Genomic DNA, 23,673 nt, shown 5'->3' with positions numbered 1-23,673 from the left:
GCTGTCCGGGCATCTTCGGCGATCCTCGGCCCGGCTCCCAGTGCCTCGCCGCGGACCTGAGCGCGGCGACGGCGCGGGCCGCCCTCCCTTGGTGGCGCCGAGTGCGTGAGAGGCCGGCCTCCCGTTGCGCCGGCGAGGGACGCGGACGCCGACGACCGGATAGCGGCGAGGGGCGCGCGGGCCGGGGAGAGGGTGAGACGGCCGCTTGTCGCAGTGGGGTCGGCCGGGAGGTCTCCCGCCGGTGCGGGGCCGCGGAGCCTCTCGGGGCCGGGGTCACTGACATCTGCCTCTCACCCTACTGCTTTGTCCTCACAGCCTCCGGTCGGGACGTTGACGGCACTCACCCGGGGGGGGGGCGCGGAGAAACGCGTGCGTTGCGGCGGCATCAGTGCCCCCGGCCCGATTAGAATTTAAATCTGTTGTTTGGGGCACCGTGACGCTGAGGCTCTTGGAAGACTGGTGCACGGGGATGGATGTGAACCCTCGGAACGCACTGTTGGTTGCCGGCATACCCCCGACCTGCCTCATGGCAGAAATCGAGGAGGCTCTGCGGGCTGGTTTGGCGCCCTTGAGCGAGTACAGACTGCTCGGGAGGATGTTCCGGCGGGACGAGAACAGGAATGTAACCCTAGTAGGATTGACTGAGGAGACTACTCATGCTGTGGCCCGTAAGGAGATACCCGCAAAAGGGGGTGCCTGGAGAGTGATCGTTAAGCCCCCAGACCTGGATAATGAACTTTTAAGCAGATTAAGTGAATTCTTAGAGGGAGAGGGCACAACGTTGGGGGAGTTGACCAGAGCTCTTGGATATGGAAATGACCCTTTTGACCTAGGCCAGGACATGATCCCCGAAATCCAGGCCCCTATGTTGGCACAGGCATTAGAGGAGGCTCTTCAGCCTGCCCTGCAGTACCTGAAATACAAAAAGCTGAACGAGTTCTCAGGCAGTGACCCTCCAGAACCAGGAGAAGAAGAATTTGAAAGTTAGCTGTTGCACCCTACTCAGATGATGAAGACATGGCCGGTGTCAGATGCAGAGAAAGAAGGCGATTGCTAGAGAGCCTTAGAGGCGCAACATTTGATGTTATTCATGTCCTCAAGATACACAATCCTTTCGTTACAGTCGCTGAATGCCTGCGGGCTCTTGAGCAGGTATTTGGGGTTATTGATAATCCTAGGGAATTGCAGATCAAGTATCTGACCACGTATCATAAGGATGAAGGGAAATTGTCCACTTACGTGCTAAGGTTGGAGCCTTTATTACAGAAACTGGTAGAGAGAGGATCAGTTGAGAAAGATGTTGTGAATCAGGCCTGCCTAGACCAGATCTTGGCTGGAGCCGTCCACACAACCCTTCGCAGGGAGCTTGCTCTGCCACAGGACGGCCCAGGCCCTGGCTTACTACAGCTACTGGCGCTGAGAAAGGCTGAGGAGGCCGCTGAGCAAGAGGAGGGTCTTCTCCAGGCAGGATTAGAAGGGCAGTTCTCCTGAGTCTTAGGCAACCAGGAAGGGAGAGCCGGCAGCCAGCAGAGCGTGAACGTAGGAGCACAGTCAGTGTACTCGTGATAGACATTGATCAGTCCCTTCCTTGTGCTGCCAAGGAGCTCTTTCTGTACAGTTTTCTGTCCAAATCCTTTGTCATTTCTCTGCCTATTTAATATCTCCCAGATGTGTCCTAGACTAGGAAGGATGTAGTTCTGCACTAGTATTTATGTATTTAGATTTACTCCTGTGAATTTATCATACAAAATTGTGCAGAGGGTCTATCACCACATCTGTATGGTGCTCTGAGAGATGTCAGCTTATGTGGTAACAGGTGCAAGGGTAGCATGTCAATGTGATGCTGTATCATGGATAGTTTTTAGGTGTGTATTGCCCTACATTTATTATGAAGATACGAACAGTGGTTAAGATACTAAATTATTTTCTGTCTGAATCACAATTTTACTGATTCTGTGCAGTCAAAACGAGGCAGACTCAAATGCTGAGGTTGATAAGTTTGCAACTATCACCTCTAACCCTGGGTTTCTGATATGTGTCATCAGAACATCCGGTTCTGAATGTCCTTTTAATAGGTGTTATAAAATGGTCTATGTGAACTTACAAAATAAAGGAATGCTAATACAATGACCTTTTTAAAATCTGTTTTATTTATATCAAGATTCCAAGAGAGATTTCATTTGAACAAAGGGTTCCAAAAGCATAAATCTGAAAAACACTGAGGTTACACAATCTTAGTCCCTTGGATATTTTCCTCTCAGTGCCCAGGGGGTAGAGAGTAGTTTTCTTTTTCTTTCTTTCTTTTTTTTAAATTAATTTATTTATTTGGGAGAGAGAAAGAGCAAGCATGAGCAGGGGGAGAGGGAGAGTAGAGAATCTCAAGCAGTTTCCTCTCAGAGCCCGATGCAGGGCTCAATCCCACAACCCCCGAGATCATGTCCTGAGCCAAAACCAAGAGTCGGATGCTCAACTGACTGAGCCATCCAGAAGCCCCTAGGGAGTAGTTTTCTGAGTGAGATTTGCCAGAGGGACCTTTGACTGACGTTTGAGGGAACAAAATAAGATCGAACACAAATTAGTGCAAAGAGTAGGTCCAAATGCATCAGTGTGTCGAATTTGGAAAGGGAAAGGGGAGAAATAAAGGTTGTATGCTTCTCCATGACAGACTGGACTAAATTAAAGTTTCCCCATGTACTTTCTCATTGAATCCTCTTAAAAATCCTGCAGTATAGAGGCTTCTGGGTGTCTCTGTTGGTCAAGCATCTTGCCTTCAGCTCAGGTCATGATCCTAGAGTCCTGGGATCAAGCCCCATGTGGGGCTTCTTGCTCAGCGGGGAGCCTGCTTCTCCCTCTCCCTCTGCCTGCAGCTCCCACTGCTTGTGCTCTCTGTGTGTGTGTCAAATAAAATCTTGAAAAAAAATCCTGCAATATAGGAAAACCCAGTTTCTCACTTGTAGAAATGGGCACAGAAAGGTTAAAAAAATACTTGCCCAAGGGGCTCTTGGGCGGCTTAGACGGTTAAACGTCTGCCTTCGGCTAGGGTCATGATTCTAGGGTCCTGGGATCAAGTCCCACATCGGGCTCCTTGCTCAGCAGGGACCCTGCTTCTCCGTCTGCCTTCAGTTCCCCCTGCTTGTGCACATGCTTTCTCTAACAAATAAATAAAATCTTAAAAAAAAAAAAAACTTGCCCAAGGCAAGACAACTAGTAAGTGGCGGGTCCAGAATTCTGCCCTCTGCCCTACTGCAAGGCCCCTATTCTTTGCACTGCCAAGAAAGAGAAGCAATTGTAAGGGTATGAGCACCCCACAGGCTCACAAGGGAAACACAGCGGATGTTAACCACATTTCATGTATGTCTTGTATGCATTGGTGTAGAGTACGTGATTCTGAATCATAACTGCCAACTAGACATTATGGGAAGTGGGGAGTATGAGAACCTGTAAGACCTAGGGGCAGCCAGGAGGATGGGCGTGGGTTAGTGACTTGGTCCCTAAAAAAAAGTCAGCATGAAGAAAGTTTGAAATTTGCTGAAAAGTAGGATAAAGTCTTCCTCATTGATAAAAATACCCCAAAGGACCAAATTTAAGACGTACATCATTGGTTTAGATTCAGAGGCATAGTAAAGTGTTTCTGTTAAGACTAGATGTCATGGTTTCATTCTTTATGAAGTCCTCCCAGTATGGGAAGCTAAATACGGATCAAGCCATTATACACCTAAAATATATGTAATTTTTACTTGCCAATTATACCTCCATAAGGTGAGGAAAAAGAAGCTAAATACTAGACAGCATAGATCCATTCAAAGGTGTAACTCTGATCTCGTTGGTATGTGTAAGGTACTTTGCTGCCTCAGTATTAGGAAGCGGTTTACCTGCATTTTGCTGATAAACAGACACTGGGTGTGCACACATAGGTGTTAATACACAGTGCACCTCTCCTGCGTGTGAAGCACTGAGCTGGAGGGTGTAGCCTGTATAGTTAAATTTAGGTGGTAATGCCTGCATGGAGGTCTATCCAGAGTTCATAATAACAACTGACATCGAACACTTGCCATGGGCACCACTGAACATTTAGTCAAACAATACTGAGAGGTAAGTAAGGCCTTTTGTTTTTTCCATTTTATGGATGAAACTGAGGCACAGAGAAGTTAAGTAACTTGCCCAGATTTTCCCAGCTAAGATGTGGCAGGGTCAGGATTTATACTGGGGCCAACTATTTCCAGACTCCTTGTCTATGCTGCCTGGTTCAATTCTCGCAGAAACCTGTAAGACACGCCACCATTTTCCTGTTTTACAGATGAGAAGCTTCAGGATCAGAAAGATTCAGTGCCAGGAGAAGGGCACTTAGTCTGACTCCAGAGAGCTTTTCTTAAGGTGATCTGACTTACGCATCTGGTAAGCACTACTAATTGTCAAAAACAGCAGTTATGTTTATGAAATCGTGAAGTGGTAAAAATATGTTCTTTAAAAGCTATGTTTCAAAAACATGAACAACAAAACATGAAAATGCTAACTAGTTGTGCCGGGATGATGGGATTTAAAGATAATTTTGTTTTCTTCTGCTTCTTAAAAGTGTTTTCTTTTTTTTAAAATATTTTATTTGTTTATTTGACAGAGATAGAGACAGCCAGTGAGAGAGGGAACACAAGCAGGGGGAGTGGGAGAAGAAGCAGCAGGCTCATAGCAGAGGAGCCTGATGTGGGGCTCGAACCCATAACGCTGGGATCACGCCCTGAGCCGAAGGCAGACGCTTAACCGCTGTGCCACCCAGGCGCCCCTTCTTTCTTTTTTTTTAAAGTAAGCTCTACGCCCAGTGTGAGGCTTGAACTCACAACCCCGAAATCAAGAGTTGCATGCTCTGCTGACTGAGCCAGCCAGATGCTCCTAAAAGTGTTTTTTAAATGAAAAATATACAAAGGAAGTGCTCAAAAAACAAAAGGAGGTGAAATGTCAAAGGGAAAACAGGAACCTGTCTGAAAGAGCTCCCGCTGGTGAAAGCTGCAATTTGAACAAAACAAATAGCATAGCGTTGGGTTATATCCCAAGGTATAAAATAAATATCCACGAGTTCATGCCCATATAAACACATGAGCGAATAAATAAATATGGGGGAAGAGTCAGGTTTTCCTTATGCAAGAATTTTAAATCATTTATGTGGATGCTTCCCTTTCAGGAGATGGAGTTTACTCCCTTCTCCCCCGTAAGTGTGGGCTGAATTTAGGAATGAAGTAATGAAAGGGAGAAATAGTAACTTTTTGGTGGAGAAACCTGACAAGTACTAACTTGGGTAGTTAACATCAAGGTTAATGTCAGAGAATGCATAGCCCGGTCTAATGAGAAAAATACCAGATAAGGGTGCCTGGGTGGCTCAGTCAGTTAAGCGTCTGCCTTCAGCTTGGGTCATGATCTCAGGGTTCTGGGATCGAACCCCGTGTCAGGCTCCCTCTCCCCCTGCTGCTGTCCCTGCTTGTGCTCTCTCACCCTCTCTGTCAAATAAATAATCTTAAAAAAAAATACCAGATAAACCCAAATTGAAGGACATTCTACAAAATACCTGACCAACACTCCTCAAAGCTGTCAAGATCATGAAAAATAAGGAAAGACTGAGAAGTTGTCACAGACCAGAGGAGACTAAGGAATCATGGTAGCTAAATGGAATGTGGTATCCAGAAAGGGCTTCTGAAACAGATAAAGGACTTTATCTGTTTAGTGGAAAAGTAAAATCCAAAAATAGTCTGGAGTTTAGTTAATAGTAGTGTCAATGTTGGTTTCTTGGAGGTGATAAATGTACCCTGCTAATATAAGATTTTAACAATAAGGGGGAACTAGATGACTATGTAGGAACTCTCTGTACTATCTTTGTAACTTTTCTGTAAGTCTAAACTATTCTAAAATAAAGTGTTCCTCGAGGGGCGCCTCGCTGGCTGAGTTGGAAGAGTATGTGACTCTTGGACTCTTTTTTTTTTTTTTAAAGATTTATTTATTTATTTGACAGAGAGACAGCCAGGGAGAGAGGGAACACAAGCAGGGGGAGTGGGAGAGGAAGAAGCAGGCTCATAGCGGAGGAGCCTGATGTGGGGCTCAATCCCAGAACGCCGGGATCATGCCCTGAGCCGAAGGCAGACGCTTAACGACTCTGCTACGCAGGCACCCCGTGACTCTTGGACTCTTGATCTCTAGGTCATGAGTTTGAGTCCCACGTTGGGTGTAGAGATTACTTAAATAAACTTAAAAATAAACAAACAAATAAATAAAATGTTCATTGGAATACATACACAGATAATTACATACATACATACACGCAGAAGCAAATAAATGACCTGGCACCCCAACCAGTGAAATAAGTCACTAGGGAGTGAATAACTGGAGTGCCCGCCCTTCCTATTAATGGTTATTCATCTAAGCACCACCAGGTGGCAGTAAGCACTCAGAAAAGCCTGTGGACAGGCCAAACAGAAAGGGATTATTTCTTACATAAGTGGTGTCACACTTGCCCCCCTCAAAGAGTGGAAAATTTCTGAAGCCTTTATGTGGAAAAATATTTAAGTACCCAGTCTAGGAAGTGACTTCCCCTCTAGGCCATGACACTTCTAGAATCTTCTAATTAGCCTGAGAATCCTGGCCTAGGCGAATGCACTGATGTATCTGTGTAACTGAGAGCATCCTTAATGATTCCATTTCACTTCCAGCCAGAACATTTCATAAAATTGGAAACTAGATGGCTTTAGAATTCAACTTCTGAAAGTCTCTTATTTTAAAGAGAATGACATAAAAAGTACTCTTTAGCTGTGGAGGGTTTCCCATACACTTCCTGCCTCTGCTACTAGCAAGCCTAGCTCTGCTTTTAGAGATATTAATTTCCTTATGTACACATTGGTTACCATGTAAACTGGACCAATATATTAAATAATTTAGTATAAAGTAGGGTTGTAAGGCTCTTAGTCATCATCCTGAGAGATGGGTTGGGAGTCAGAAAGCTGAGGTCTGAAATGATAAAATATCGCAGACAAGCAGGGCTCAGAGGTAAGTGACTTGCTCGAGAACAGACAGCTAGGGGCGCCTAGGTGGCTCAGTCGGTTAAATGTCTGACTTCGGCTTAGGTCATGATCTCAGGGTCCTGGGATTGAGCTCCGTGTCCCAGGAGTCTGCTTTTCTCTCTCTCCCTCTCTCTCTGCTCCGCCCCCCACTCATGCTCTCCCTCCGCCCCCCCTCAAATAAATAAATAAATACATTTTTAAAAATGTTTAAAATTAAAGCACACACGCACACGTACAGCTAGTTAGTGGCAGGGTCCAAACTTGAACCCAAACCTGAGCCTGCTTCTGGCTTCTCTATGAGCCGGGGTGGGGGAAGCAGGGGTGAGGGTAACAGGGTGGGGGCAGGGCGAGGCAGGGCCAGAGGGAGAGGGAGAAGGGACTTCCCACCCAGCAGGGAGCCTGAGGCCGGCTGATCCCAGGGTCCCAAGATTAGGACCTGAGCTGAAGGCAGACACTCAACCCACGGAGCACCCCAAGCGCCCAATACTTCAGCTATTCTACTTTATATTTTACCTTTAAACGGTAAAATTCCTCTATGAGATCCAGGCTAAAAGAAAAAAAAAATCCTCCATTACGTTCCTTGTCCCTAACTTAACTTTGTCACGTATCACAGTAATAAACACAGGATTCTTCTCTGTCCATTCTACAGGCTGCCACGGGCCCTCTCCGGTTTTATAACCAGCACGTGTTCAGCCTTTTTGGAGTACAGGCATAATTGCCTCCACAAACTCTCTCTGCTCCAAGCAGTAAATGCCCAGCTGCTTCTCAGTTTCCAATTCCCTTCTGATCCTGCCTCCCTCCCTTTTGAGTGGCCTTTTAGCAGAAGCAATAACCCACAGGGCCCCTGCCACTCCCATCCTCTCGGGAGTGGGGAGATTTCCCTTGTACCAACCAGCTTCTGGCTTCTCAGAGACTATGCCTTTAAGATGCAACAAAAGCTTTTAGAATGTGTGTTCCTTTTATCTAACATATCCAATTTCTAGCAAGGTCTCCTAAGAAACTAAGAAAGGATATCCACAAAGAATGGGCTAAATTTTCCATCGTAATATTTTTTTATCATTGTGAAAAAGTAGAAACTACAGAAGGGCCCAATAGGGGGTGGCAGGTTGAGGAAATTATGTCATGCCCAAAGGGCTCTCCACTTTGTAGCCGTTAAAACAAAATTGTGTTGGATGGAACCCTGTGTAATGGCAGTTTTTGTAAGCCAAAATTGGTTGAATTTTGGTAATTTCCTCTGGTTCAGCCTAATAGAGGGATGGTTTTTTATATACAAATACAAAACAGTAGTTATCTCTGGGTGGCGGAAATATGGGCAATTTTATACTTAAAAAAAAAAAAGTTCCTGTTTTTCTGTAGCAACTACTTCCTATTGGTGCAATGGTTACAGAGTCTTTAAAAAAATCCTGAGAGACATTCCAAAAGGCAAACACTATTCTCTTATTATTTTTTTATTAGTAATTTCTAATGCATTAGGCAAAGCAGGGGCGAGGCAGCTTCTCCACAGGGACCAGAGAGGCCAGTCCCAGCCAGCTGGAGGGGCTTCATCTTACTCCAGGAGAATGGCCTCGCTTGGGACACTCGGAAGACAGGTTTTGTCTCTAAGAGACCGATCCCCATTTGAGTTTAACTGAGACCAGCACAAATAAAGAAACGTGCACATTTGGGGCACCTGGCTGGCTCAGTCGGAAGAGCACCTGACTCTTGATCTTGGGGTTGTGAGTCCGAGCCTCATGATGGTTGGAGAGATTACTTAAAATAATAACTTAAAAAAAAAACCAGTTTTAAGAAATGTGCACATTCCCCAGAATGTCTGAATTAGACACTTGCTCTTCTCTCCAGGGCCCATGCTGTCTTCTTCCAGCGCTAGCTCAGGGTTCATTGTGGATTCTCTCCCCCACGGCTCCACCCCAGTTTAGGGTGCCAATTGACAGATGGCCTAGACTCAAACGAACCAGCAAGTCCCATTGGCATGAGGTGAGCATGAGACGGGATCAAAGCTGGAACATGAAGTCCGTGGCCTCAGCTCCCTCTTTCAGGCTTTGTGGTGAGTTTCCAACTCACAGCATTACTTTCCTCCATCTCATTCGTACTGCGTGATTATTTCGTGTCTATTCGTTTAATCATTTGTCTCTCCTGGTTTCTTTGGGTCAGGAATTCAGACAGGGCTTGGTGGGGAGGGCTGGTCCCCATTGCATGATATCTGAGGCTTGACTAGAAGCCCCTAAGACAGGCAACCATCGTCTGAAGTCTCGGCTTTCATTTGTCTGGCTGCTGACGGCGCGGCTGGGGGACACTGTCTGCAAGAACGCAGGATTTTCCCTGGTGCCTGGGCTTCCTCACCACAGCTGTGGCTGAGTTCCCAGGGCAAGCACCCCAAGAGTCAGGCGGAACCTGTATCCTTCTTATGTCTTAGCCGCAGAAGTCACAGAGCATCATTTGCCCCCTAGTCACCGGTTACCTGTCGGGCAGGCCCACAGCCCCTCCCCGGCCCAGATTTAGTAAAAGAGCAGCGATCCCCGCTCAGGCCGGCTGTGCCAAGTGCAGATGCAATGGGATAGATACAGGATTGGAAAATGCATTCTGTCTCAGTGGCTGATTGTCCTGTATTACCGCTCCTGGGATATTTAGTCCAGTTTTGTTGTTGCCGCTCTTCGAATTTTACTTTATTTTTTCGTTTTCTGTTATTGCTTCCTCCAAATAGTTCCATCCCTTGGGTGAGGCATCTGGCCTGGCTGTCCTGAGCCCTCACTGGGTGGCAGCCCACGGGGGGCCTGCATCACATGACCTTTATGTCCCATCTCTGCCTAGCCCTGCACCCAAATTTCCTCTCTCTAGTTTCTTCCCTCTTTCATGTTGAAAGATTTTTTTCAAGTAGGCCTGAGAACATGGTGTGGTGGGTCCTCAAGCACGGGATGCTCTTCGGCTGTCAAGTCTCATCGTAGAGCAGGGCACCCCACAGCCGACTGTAAGTGCTATGTTCATGGCTGGGGCTGCTGGTGGGACGGCAGGTCAGCTTTTTGGTTGGAGGCCAAACGTCAGTAGCTGGAGGTCTCCTCTCTCAGGCTGTTCAGTTTCTCCAGGGAGCCATCCTTTACCTCCTGCCTGAGGGGAACAATCCTTTCTCTACTTACTTCCCAGGGACGCAGAGGCCCTGGGCCTCCCTGTTTGGAATGAAGACCCTTGTCACTCTCCTGGTTTTCAGTCGGAGCCTCACCTGCGCCCCACACTGTGTCTGGTGTCCCTGAGTCAGAAGCATCTGTGGTGCAAATTTAACTCGTCCAGAGAATCACCCCCCCATCTCCTGCCAAGGTGAGCAGCACAGGGCAGAGTGGGGCCCCGGGTGTCTTATAGCTCCTTCCATCTGACTTATTCCTTATATCTGGCAAGCTCTGAGTACCTTCTTGTGCCCCGATAGCAAATTATCACAAACTTGGTGACTTAACAACAGAAATGTATTCTCCCACAAATCTGGAGGCTGGAAAGTCCATAGGCAGTTACAGGGGTCCAAAATCAAAGTGGGAAGAATCCACTCCTTGCCTCCTCGAGTTGTGTCTTGTCTTGTGGTCACATCGGTCCAATCTTTAAGGCCACTATCTTTATTTTTTTAATTTTTAAAATTTATTTGACAGAGAGAGAGAGAGATAGCCAGCGAGAGAGGGAACACACTCAGGGGGAGTGGGAGAGGAAGAAGCAGGCTTCCCAGCGGAGCTGGGCGCCTGATGCGGGACTTGATCCCAGGACCCTGGGATCACGCCCTGAGCTGAAGGCAGACGCTTAACGACTGATAAGGCCACCATCTTTAAATCTCTCTCTGCCCCCCTCTACACATGGCCACCTCCTCCGTGTCTGTGTCCAATCCCCTCCCCTTCCTTTGGTAAGGACACTTGTCGTAGCATTTAGGGCCCACCTGGATAAGCCAGGATCGTCTCCCCACCACAAGATCCTTAAGTTCATCACATCTGCAGAGATCCTTTCATGGGTAACATTCACAGGTGCAGGGGTGAAGAGTTGACCTCTCCGGGGGCCATTATTCAACTAGTATGGCCCTCTGTTCCCAGTCCTCTGTCCTGACCTTACATGCTTCTGTGCCTACGGCCTTTAATACCATTTGGAAGGTGCATGCGGGGTGAAGATTTGCTTTCGGTTGGCCTCCCTCTGTGAGGCCTTATGGTGTAACTTCCTCCGCTCTCTCAGATCAGTACCTACTGCTTCAACGGAGGCATAGTCAGACATCGCACGTTCGGGTCCAGACCATTGCAACGAAGTGAGTATCGCAATAAAGCAAGCCAACTGAAATTTTTGGTTTCCCAGCCCATGGAAGTTCCGTTTACACGATACCGTAGTCTACGCAGTGTGCAACAGCACGATGCCTAAAAAAAGTACACGCTTTAACTTAAAAATACTTCATCGCTAAAAAATGCTAGCCACCATCTGAGTTTTCAGCAAGTCGTATTCACTGATCACAATCGCCAAAAAAAAAAAAAAAAAAAAAAGTTTGAAATACTGTGAGAATTACCAAAATGTGACGGAGACCTGAAGTGAGCCAGTGCTGTTGGAAAAACGGCACCAGTAAGCGTGCTTGACACAGGGTTGCCACAAACCTTCAATTTGTTTAAAAAAAGGGGGGGGGCAAAAAAACAGTATCTTCAAACTACAACGAAGTGTAAGGGCAATGAAATGGGGTACGCCTGAACTTGTCCATGGTCCAAAAATGTGTTGACATCTTGCTGTGGTCTGAATGTTGGTATCCTAAGCCCCAAAGGGGATGGTGTTAGGAGGTGGGATTTGGGGAGGTGATTTAGGTCTCGAAGGAAGAGCTTCATGCATGGGATGAGTGCCCTTGTAAGAGAGGCCCCAGAGAGCTCCCCTACCCCTTTGGCCATGCGAGGACACAGTGAGAAGTCTGCGCTGCAGAAGAAAGCCCTCACCCAACCATGCTGGTACTCTGACCTCAGACTTCCAGCCTCCAGACCGTGAGAAACAAAGGTCTGCTGTTTATACGCACCCAGTCTGTGGTATGTTGCTCCGCTGCCTGAGTGGACTGCAGCACACTTCTTAGCAGTGGGTGGACCCCCCTCCTCCTCGTTCTGGTGGGCTGACACTTGTTTTAGTCCTTGACTGTCATTTTGGATGGGTTTCAAGTGGAAACAGATACAAACATGTGTGTTTAATATACAGTGTTTAGCCAAATGTCTCTCCACTGGTTTTAAGTAGTTTTACAGATAGCTTTATTACTTCTTCCATTTGTTAAAATATTTATTTGCTTGTTTTCAAAATAGACTCATACGAAGGGCAAGATGATGGAACGCTAGTAATCACACCTCTTACCTAAATTCGATGGTCAAAATTCAAGTCTACCATTTTCATGCTTTTTAAGCATATCCCAAACATTATGGCATTTTTGTCTCTACATACTTCATACCTCTTTTAAAACAACTATTTTCTAGGGCACCTGGGTGGCTCAGTCGGTTAAGTGTCTGCCTTCGGCTCAGGTCCTGATCCCAAGGTCCTGGGATGGAGCCCCGCATCCGGCTCCTTGCTCAGCAGGGGTCTGCTTCTCCCTCTCCCTCTGTGCTTTCTCTCTCTCAAGTAAATAAATAAAATCTTTAAAAAATTTAAAAAAACAGCTATTTTCTTATAATGTCAATATCACATCTGATAAAGTTGTAAGTAATGACTTGATCATCTAATATCCAGTTCATTTTCAAATTTCCCTGATTATCTCAAAAATATCTTCTCACAGGGGCACCTGGGTGGCTCAGTCGGTTAAGGATCTGACTCTTGGGGCGCCTGGGTGGCACAGCGGTTAAGCGTCTGCCTTCGGCTCAGGGCGTGATCCCACGTTATGGGTTCGAGCCCCACATCAGGCTCCTCTGCTATGAGCCTGCTTCTTCCTCTCCCACTCCCCCTGCTTGTGTTCCCTCTCTCGCTAGCTATCTCTATCTCTGTCAAATAAATAAATAAAATCTTTAAAAAAAAAAAAAAAAAAGGATCCGACTCTTGGTTTCAGCTCAGGTCATGATCTCAGGGTCGTGAAATTGAGCCCCATGTGGGGCTCCACGCTCAACACAGAGTCTGCCTGAGATTCCTTCCCCCTCCTTTTCCCTCCCCCTCTGCTCTTCCCCCCACTCTCTCGCAAATAAATAAATAAATAAAACCTTAAAAAAAAAAATCTTCTCACAGTTGATCTATGGGAATCAGATCCCAACAAGGACAACACACGACCCGTGGTGTCTCTGGAGTCTCTTAGCTAAAGTGGTCCCTCCCTTTTTCTCATGCCATTGCCTTGTTGAATCTCCAATTTTGAGAAAACACATAAGAAACATATTTCTATTCCCTCCACTGTTCCGAAATGGCTTTGAGAGAATCTAGTAGAGAGCACTGTTCTTCTATAGGAAGACGTGTGGGGCGACCGGCAGGTCTAACATGATCAGCTTGGTCTCGCTCAGATTTCCAACTCCAGCCCCAGCCATTTCCGTCCCCACACAGCCCTTCTACTCTGACATTCAGACTTTTTGAAGAGGCATCTGTTTTTCACCCCAGCATCTTGAGTAGCCCTATCCAGGCAAAGTTATTTTTGGAGCAAATGCAATCCAAGAGAAGGCAGAGACGCAAAATACCACATTCCTTCTGCAGGGCTCCGGTGCCCTCGGGACAGCATCCCTGCGGCGCCTCCTCACTTTCCCCTACAAACCGCTTCCAAGGAAGAAACATCCAAGGATCCTCCCCTTGAATGACTGTTTCAGGGTATGACCAAGACGTGTACGGGAAAAGGAAATTTAGCTTTTTTTTGGTTGGAGAGGGGGCTCCCTTACCGCCTTCTTAGATAGCTTCCAGGAGCCGCTGTAACAAAGTATCACAGACTGGAGGCTTAAAACAACAGAAATGCTTTCTCCCACAATTCTAGGGGCTCAACGTGCGAGATCAGGGTGTCAGCAGGCCCATGCCCTCTCAGGAGTCTCCAGGGAAGGATCAGTTTCCTGCCTCTCTTCCAGCTGCTGGTGTTGGCAAGATGTTCCAGCTCCTTGGTGTTCCTGGGCTAATCAATGTAGCGCTCCAATCTCTGCCTCCGTCACCACGTGGCCTGCTCCCTGTGTGTCTCTGTGTCTCCGTTTTCTCTTCTTCCTTTTTTTTTTTTTTAAGATTTCATTTATATATTTAGAGAGAGAGAGCACAAGTGGGACCAGAGGCAAAGGGAGAGAGAATCTGAAGCAGACTCTGCACTGGGCTCAGAGCCCAGCTAGGAGCTCAATTCATGACCCTGAGATCAGGACCTGAGCCGAAACCAGGAGTCGGACTTTCAACCCACTGAGCCACCCAGGAGCCCCTCGGTTTTCCCTTCTTATAGAAACACCCATCTGTGGGTTAGGGCTCACCCGAATCCAGTAGGACCTTATCCTAACCAATTACATGGCAAAGGTCCTATTCCCAATAAGGTCACATGCTGCGTTTCCAGGGGGGACATGAATTCTTGGAAACACTGTTCAACCCAGTGTGGCCACCCTGAGTCAGGTAGAGAGGCAGACGTTACAGAGCCCACCTACTTTTATCGAAAATGAAAACTCTTAAGTATTGTCCTCGTCCCCCCCGTCAGGTCCTGTGCAAGGTGTGACCTGGGCTTGGCTAGTGGGACCTCTCTGCACAGGAATCTATCAGAAGCTAGAGTTTTTTTATAAAAAAAAAAAAAGAGAGAAAAAAAAAGCAGGAGAGGATAGATTCTTCTAGATGGTCGTGTGTGTTTGTCAGCTTCTACCACGGTAAAAAGAATACCCCCAAATCTCAGTGGATTCCAACAGCAAAGATATTTGTCACTCATAGTTCCGTGGACAGGATGTTCTAGACTGCTGCTTGGCTGGTTTCGACTGGACTCCAAACAGGCTGGGTTCAAGTGTGCTTCAGGCCTTTGCAGAGCTGGGGCGGGAGGGGCAGCAGCTCCCTGGGGGATGCGTTCCTCACACAAGATGGCAGGAGAGTGGGGCAGGAACACTGCTCAGAAAGGGCATGCAGTCATTTCCCCCAAATTCTGTGGGTCAGGGCAGGTCACGTGGCCAAGCCTGTGGTCGGTGGGACAGGGAGGCTTGGGGTGGAAGAGGAGAGAAGGAATCCCTTCTGGAAAATCACAGAATCTATCACACTAGGGGAGCGACATCAGACACCATATGGCAGTGGTGTCCTTTCTGGGCCAGTTCTGGGCCAACTTCTAATCTCATTTCTCAAGCCAGTTCTGTGAGATACCCAACAGTCTTTGGTAAATTCCTTTGCAGCTTCAGTTGGCCAGAATCAGCTTCTGAGGGACTGGCTGGGACTCTGAAAACCATACTCCAGAATCCTTGGCCAGCTGACTTTCTGACAGATTCAGCCCATCGAGAGAAAGACAGGCAGGGAGAAAGGGGGAAGGGACATCTTTGCAGCTGCCCGATGCTCCTCCCTGTGTCTGGATTCCTTCAGCCCCTCTGAGTCTGCTCTGTGGTGTCCTCACAATATACCGGCAGTGGCTGGGCAGTGCCCCCCGCTTCAGGTGTGTTTTCCCGATGAGGCTGATTAGTGACTGGGTCATCTCCAATCACGATCCCAGGTTAGGGACCTCCATCCTGTGGCATTGCTGGATGTTGTCCCTGCTGGGCGGTCCCTGGTGAGAACCCCACTCTGTCCTGCGTGCAGACAACAGAGGCATTTGTACCCAGAGTTTTCCTGCAGAAGCGGGGATGTTCCAGCACATACCCTGGGCTCTGGATAGCTCCCCACATGCAGCCCTTCCCTCCTAACCTCCATGCACATAAGTCCCGCTCTCTTTTCTTTCCTGGTACATGCTGATGGGTCAATACAACTAGACACTAAATCATTACCCATTGAAAAACTGGTTTCCCTTGTTCAGAGGACCGGAAGAATTCATTCTTCATCTACCACTGGAAAGAGGAGGGAAATATTTGGAAATATTTGCACTGGGGTATATGCTTGGCGGTGAGGGGGAGTCCCCCTTCTTTTAAATTGTATTGACTCCTTCCAAGGCAGGGATGAAAATGAAGACATTTTCAACAAAACTGACATTTCCATATTTAAAAAGTTCATATGTTGCCTCGGCTTTAAACTAAAATAAACTTAAAGCTGCAAACAAAAAGTCATAAATGTTAAATGAACAACATTAACTCAAAGTGATGGACGGTGATTGACTGGCATCGAATCACTGGGAATCACCTCTGTGTGGTTTAATGGGGAAATATATATTTTCTACTTGAGTTTTGTTTTGGGTAATGGACCATTATTTGAATCACTGACATGATCACTGTTGACTTTTTTTGGTTTTGAACAATAAACTCCATTTTAACCACCTAGTCATTATTTTAATGAGCCAATCCATTTAATCGTGTACCCCAAAATATAATACAGAGGGGTACCTGGCTGGCTTAGTCAGTAGAGCATGCAACTCTTGATCTTGGGGCTGTGAGTTCAAGCCCTGCATTGGGCAGAGAGCCTACTTAAAAGCAAAACCAAACCAAACACACACAAAATATAATACAGAAAATAAATTTCTTTATGGCTTATTTATAAACCTTACTGCTAGTACATTGGATGGGAAGGACATTAGAGCTGCAAAACCCATCCTTTTATAGAACCACACACCTCTCTTGCCATCTCTCTCTGTTTGAACTCTGGTGAGTTGTTGGCCTTCAGTGATACTGCATACTGACTCATCTGCCGTGGACATGACCTTACTCCGAATGGAAAAGCAGGTTTTAAAATTGTGAGGTGAGGGGTGCCTCGGTGACTCAGTCTTTAACCGACTGAGCCTTTGGCTCAGGTCATGATCCCGGGAATCAGGATCCCTGCTTCTCCCTCTCTCTCTGCCCCTCCTCCTTCCCCCTTCCTCGTGCTCTCTCTCTCTCTGTCAAATAAATAAGTAAAATCTTTACAAAATAAAAAAATAAAATAAATAAAATTGTGAGGTGGCCCTTGGCTCTGGAGTGGTCATCCAGATGACCCAAAAATGAAAACACAACATTCAAAACTTTTGGTAGAACTCATAGACTTCCTCCCCAGGAATATACCTACAGACCCCAATTTGAAAAGCACCACCCTGAGTTATGAAAGGAGAAGGTTAGGATGAAAAGAGACTGCTCAGGGGCCACATGCATGGACCATGAGGTGTCCATGGCTGACCTGCAGAAGCAGCTTAAGGAGACCCCAATAGATGGAAGGAAGTGGGGGTGAGTTTCCAAGAACAAGAAAAGATACCTCCTATACATGTGAGGAAGAGGTGGCTTCTTCCAGGCAGCCTAGTGCAATGCTGCCCAGAGTGGGGCTCCTTCTGGGAGTAAAAAACGTAAGGTATATGATTGCCTTTCCACAATTTTAAAACCTGCTTTTCCATTCGGAGTAAGGTCATGTCCACGGCAGATGAGTCAGTATGCAGTATCACTGAAGGCCAACAACTCACCAGAGTTCAAACAGAGAGAGATGGCAAGAGAAGTGTGGTGCTTCCTGGAAACTTAAGCTGCAGACTTCTCAAGATCTCAAAAATCAGGAATTCGAAGATTTGAAGAAATCCAGTATAGTGCAATTACATTGTATGTGAATTTGAATGATGAAATCTGAAATAATGTAAAAATATGAATAAAGCCTCATCTTATGCCCCATGATTGAAATACAAAACCCCACCCAATTAAAAAGGTAGTCAAGAAACCGTTAATTTCAAAATGGCGGGACTGGGGCTTGTTCATGAAATTGCCACAGGGTAGTGCCACTTTAGCAGAGACGCCGCAATTCCTATCCTGAGCGGGGCGCATTGTTGCTTAGGGGTGCTGGGACTTCCGAGTTCAAGTGGTCTTGGAAATACTGAGGCTGAAAAACACATCCTTATTGTCATCGCTTTCACGGAAAGGTCAGCTGAGATGAAGGGCTATGATGAAGGACAGTCACTGTGATAGCTCTTCCTGTTTGTTTCTGTGCGAGCGATTTGCAAAATAGTAGAGCCGGGGCAGAGAGTCCATGTTCGGTCTGTGACTCTTGATCTTGGGGTTGTGAGTTTGAGCTCCACGTTGGGTGTAGATATTACTTAAAAAAATTAAAAAAAAAAATCAAACAGTGATGTCAATTATACCTCAGTAATAAAAATAAAGACAAAAATTTGTTTAAAGTCCAGTGGAAACACAGTACAATGGTTGTAGAATTTGGGCTCTGAGGATCAAGCCTCCAACTTTAGGGTTAGTCTCATGGGAAAATTATTCTTGACTTATTGAGTTGCAAATGATACAAGTCTCTAGAAACCCATCATCCTCCGGGCGCCTGGGTGGCTCAGTCAGCTAAGCGTCCAACTCTTAGTTTTGGCTCAGGTCCTGATTTCAGGGGCTCAGGTCCTGATCTCAGGGTCCTGGGATCGAGCCCTGCTTTGGGCTTGTCCCTCACCCTCCCTCCCCCTCTGCTCCACCCTTCCCCTCATGCTGGTGCCCGTGGTCTCTCTCTCTCTCAAATAAATAAAACCATTAAAAAAAAGAAAGAAAGAAAGAAAAGAAGCCCATCATTGTCATTAAATGTGATGGATCACATTCTGATTCCTAGAAGTATATCAGCGCTTCTGGAAAGGAAGCCCTGCTCTCCCAGTCTGTCCCAGAAAACCCAATTCACTCCAGGATACAGAAGAAACAAGCCATTTTTTTAAAGTTTATGTATTTACTTAAGTAATCTCTACACCAGCGAGGGGCTCAAACTCACGATGGTGAGATCAAGAGTCACATGCTCTTCCAACTGAGCCAGCCAGGTGCCTCTAAACAAGGAGTGTTTAGTTCCATTTCATGGTGGGTCATGTTTATCCACCTTCTCTCATGTAACCCTTAGAGTTCTACCTGGTTCAGTTATCCACCTGTCCACCCACAGCTGATCTCTTGTCAGTGTCTTTCCTTCCTGCAATCGACAAGAAAGCTGAGGCTCAGAGAGGTTAATTAATTTGTTCAGACTCCACAGCAGGCAATTTGTGGAACTGGGATTTGAACCCAGGTCAACAAAGCCTGCTTTGTTCCTCTACGCCACGGTGCCAGTAACTTACGTGAGTGCTGTTATCTCCGCCATCGGAAATTCAGTAGGAATAAACGGGTGTCTGTCCGTGATGAGGGTGGAGGGAAGGCATTTCTCAAGACGATATCTTGCTCTTTCATAAACTAGAACATTCGAAGCGTCCTTGGTCAGGACGATTTTAAAGATTATTTACGTAGAAGTCACACCTTCCTTCCAGACATAATGTCACCACCCGTGGTTAACAGAGTAATGGCGTATCTATGAGCAAAACTTCTCCATCAGTGATTCATTCATAAGGTTTTATTTTAGCTGAGTCAGCAACCTGGTAATTTCATGGAGGCAAGGTGAGGTTGAGATAGGCAGGACAGAAAGAGTAGAGAATTGTGACATAGCAGGAAGGTCAGAAACTACCCATGCTTCCCAATTCTTTGGGACACTGTAATGTTATTTATCCATCCACTAACCAAACACAAAGGAGGAAGTAAAAGCATGAGATCCTGGATAACTTACTCATTGCCAGATAACACCAGCCTCTGCCTTGTTAATCAGCAATACTCCGGCTGTGTTCTTGATTAAACTAAAAGTTGAAATATAGTTGAATCCCCTAAGTATGATTATAGGGGACGTACACACGTTTTTGTTTTTCAAAATGTTTTTACATCTGTTATCTTAATTTATCTCTGCACAACCTCCCTGCCTCGAATAAATTTTTATTATAGCACTTATCGCCCGTAGTTAATGTTTAGTGTGTATGTCCGTCTCTCCTGCTGCTTTATGACCTTCAGGGCAGAGACCCTGCCATATTTATGCATCTATAAAGCCCTAGCACCTGGCAAGGCACTGGCCAGGGCTTGTTTTCTTGAGAAAGGTAGAAACCCACGGGATAAAATTTAAGCAAAAAGGGGGCTTTGTTTGAAGGAGCCCCAGGGCAGGGGTGCAGCACGTCTTGGAAGAACAGGAATCAGTGTCTCTCACTGTTCCTCATCTCTTGCCTCTCCCTCATTCACACCTCCTCTGTGCAGAAGGGTCTTTCAGGGCTCCGTGGACCCCTCGCCTAAAAACCTGGCTGCCAGCATCTCCGGAACTTGGGCAGGGAGCCCCAAGCCTCATCACTCACTCCGTCCCACTCCCCAGACTCCAGGGGTTGAGACTCTGATTAGCCCAGACGCGGTGAGGTACTCCCCTCTTGTCCAATCAACTGTGGCCAGAGGGGTGTAGTCCAATTGCGGGAACAAGTAACCACTTGGCAAGGGCAGGAAGGAAGGAGGCACAATTGCCTGAAAAGAAGGGGAAGGGGCGGAGTAGTCCAAACAATAGGAGGCCACGTCCCATATGTACATGGTGCTCCATAAATGCTTAGTGACCTGGCTGGCTCTAAATGCTGCCGGATACGGGCCTTGTTCTAGTGGCCCAGGTACAGTGAGTTCTTTCTGGCCTCAGGGCTTCCCACATACTCTTTTCCCCATGGGTCTTGAGCACCTGCACCCCGTTGGCCTGGCTGAGTCCTGCTCTTCCTTCTACGGTTCTACGGTTCTATGTCTGGATTCTCCACCTCTTCAGATGGCCTTTCCTGACCCCCTTCTAGAATATCCTGTTCAATTTCTTCAAAACACTTACCACCTTGCAGTTACTTGTTCACTTCCGGCCTTCCCCCCAAAGATTCTAAGTCCCAGCGTTCCCAGAGACCCCAATAACTCCCCGCACAATTTGCGGGGGTGGACAGCAGGGGAGGGAAGGCACCATTAGGCAAAATTTTGCCAGATGGCAGGGAGTTTATGATCTTCCCCTCCTCCCATCCAGGACAGACCCTCAGAGGGGTGAAGGGGAGACCTGACTCTGGAGAACCAATTCTCTGGAAGTTGGTGTGGGAGACCGGAGCTGGGGCCAGCCAGTCTTATTTCAACCATGGGCTGTCCCTGGAGCAGAGTTCAGCGACTCTCCAACCCTAATGTCCAGGGCACCACAGCACCATCAAGGCCCGTTTGCGTCATAGCTCTGGGATGCACAGCCTTCCCAGCGGGCCAAACACCCTCCACATCTGAGTCCACCGAGTGGTGAGCCTACCCAGCAGTCAGAGACCCCAGGTAGAAGCAGCCTGGAGGTTCCTCCTTCATGACAGGCTTGCTGCCAGGTAGACCCTCTCCCTTCCCCTGGGGAAACACTATCCTGAGCAAATCACCTTCTAGAAAACAGTCAGGACTGACCCAGAGGCCCAGGTCAGTGGCTCTCTCCTAGGCCACCAGGTCCTGGGCCTCAGGCCTGCTTCTCTTGCCTGCCTATCCATCCCACTGTGATACCACGCATCTGTAGCTCCATGAGTCCTGGGCCTAGCGGCGTTAGTTCTATTCAATCCCCAACAGCGTAGGAAGAGGAGTCACCGCACACGCGACACTTGCCGTACCAGGGAACTGGCCAAGCACTTTATGATTGGTGATTCGTTCATCCTTATGGCAAACACCCTCTGAGAAACAATGGATTGACCTTGACTGGAACCTAGTTTGAAAAAAGTCATAGTAAAAGACATTTTGGAGATCTTTAGGCAAATCTGAATGTGGACTGGGGATTAGATGACAAAAAGGAATTATTTTTTTACTTCTGTGAGTTATGAAAATAATATTGTGCTTACTGTAGGGGGAAAATATTTTTTTAGCATAATGAATCACTTAGGGGTGAAATTCAGTGATGTCTGCGCTTTAAATAATTCATAACAATGACAACTAAAGGAAGCAAATATGGCAGAAAGTGAAACATTGTTAAAGGTGGGTCATGCTATATGGGTGTTCCTTAGACTACTCTCTCTACTTTTCTGTACGTTTGAACATTTTATAATAAAGGGCAAAGCATGTTTAATAGGACAGAAGTAGTATTATAATCCCGTTTGACAAATGAGAACGCTGAGGCTTGGAGAGGTCGGATGGCCTGCCCAAGGTCACAGAGCCTGAGCGGTGGACCCGGCATGGAGCCTCACGGCGCATGCTCGTGCCGTTCCACACTCGGCGCATGCTCGTGCTCAGTAAGTGTTGCGCGAACAGCGGTGCGTTTAAGGGCTTTGGCCGTTCGTACCTCGCGTCCCTGGAACGCATGCTGTCGTCTGCTCTAGTCTGGGCCCCAATTCACACACCTAGGGCCTTTCGCGTGGTTTCTGGATTGACTGGGCTTCTCCCACGCCTAGTCGCCTAATGGGGCAGCCAGAGGGACCTTTCTGCAGTGTGATCCTGACCCTGGCACTGCCCTGCCTAAAAACCTTCCCGCATCTTCCACCTAAGGTCATGTTGCTGCCGTTGTTGTTACTTGATCTTTAATATATATATATTTTTTACTTCTCTGAAGGAGTCATAACGCAATTGAAAATGCAAAAAATGCTAAAGAACATATAGTAAGAAATGATTCTCCTTCCCATCCATTCAGCCACGCTCTGTGGGACCCCTGGTCCCTCTGCCTGGAGGCTGTCACTCTACCCGGTGTTCTGTGACTCTTTCCAGAGCTGGCCCACATGTATAGAAGCAAAAGGGAGGGGGGCAGTGGAGCAGGACCCTCTTCTCCCACTCCCACCCTACCTACCTCCACCCAGAGGAGCTCCGTTTTATCTTTTTATAGCTGGCTTCTTGTATGAGATTTTATTTGGAGGGGCTCCTGGTGCTTAGAAAGGTTTGAAGCTGCTGACCACATCAAGGATGGCATCCCCTGCCCTTGTCCTGCCGGCCCATCCTTCTGGCTGCATAGCGTCCCCTCCCAGTCAGCTCAAGTTCAGCCACTCCAAGCTACTGTTGCCATTCGTGTCCTGGGCTTTCTTGCCTACAGCTTTGCCTGTGGCATTGTTAGAATGACTTGCTTTATTTGCCTTTCTTTGTTTGTGAGTTCATTCTTTAAGATGTGTCTCAAATATCACCTTCTATGCCAGCCTATGGCCACAAAGTCCCCAGAAACTTTGCACCGAAGACAACAGCTGTGTATTATCTCCACCCCACCCCCCCTCGCTTGCGGGGGTCAGGAATCCGGGACGAGCTCAGCAGGGTTGTGCCGGCTCATGGTCTCTCCTGAGGCTGCAGTCAAGCCGCCTGGCCAGGGCTGCAGTCTCCCTGAAGGATCCACGTCCACGCTCACCGACACGGCGCTTGGCAGAAGGCTTCCGTTCTTGGCCGCATGGACCTTTAATGTAGGGTGGCTCCTGACGGGGCAGGTGGCTTCCGTCAGAGCGAGCGAGCCAAGGGAGCGAGACACAGGATACCTGGGCTGGAGGGCACGGTCTTCCATAACCTAATCTCAGATGTTTCCCATCATCACTTCTACTTTATTCTCTTGGCCATGCAGACCAAGCCTGGTGCGGCGAGGGAGGGAACGACGCAGGGGTGTGGGTACCAGGAGGCAGGACTGCTCAGCCACCTTGGAGGCTGGCGGCCACAGCTCCCCGTCGCAGTCCCCAGGGGACCCCACGCTTTGTACTTGCTGCTTACCAAGCTTTTCCCACTTCGTCTCATGCGTGCTTTGTCTCACTCCCAGATTGCAAACTTTTTTTTTTTTTTTGGCAGTGGTTAAATTGTATCCATTTTTTTCCTTTATTTTTAGCCTCAGGTCAGGTCCAATATAGAGTATTTATTCAATACGTGTCAAATTAGGGCGCCTGGAT

At 47.3% G+C, this 23,673-nt stretch overlaps 1 long non-coding RNA gene across 14 annotated transcripts in view; it reads left to right on the top strand.

The window, feature by feature from the left end:
• The first annotated feature begins 1 nt into the window (after position 1).
• The window catches only part of LOC105239569, a 42,547-nt gene continuing 18,875 nt past the window's right edge, over positions 2-23,673 (top strand). Inside the window, exons 1-6 of one of the 14 annotated variants that reach the window (XR_004620105.1) lie at positions 2-1,152; positions 4,298-4,395; positions 8,877-9,081; positions 10,176-10,346; positions 11,232-11,301; positions 15,302-16,365. This is a non-coding gene — a long non-coding RNA (uncharacterized LOC105239569). The other 13 variants (XR_004620103.1, XR_002143627.2, XR_004620104.1 and 10 more) reach the window with 13 other exon arrangements.

This window comes from Ailuropoda melanoleuca, chromosome 14, assembly GCF_002007445.2.
Source record: "Ailuropoda melanoleuca isolate Jingjing chromosome 14, ASM200744v2, whole genome shotgun sequence".
Lineage (NCBI taxonomy): Eukaryota > Metazoa > Chordata > Mammalia > Carnivora > Ursidae > Ailuropoda > Ailuropoda melanoleuca.
The sequence above is the reverse complement of the archived record's forward strand: the minus strand, read 5'-3'. Positions and strand labels throughout refer to the sequence as shown.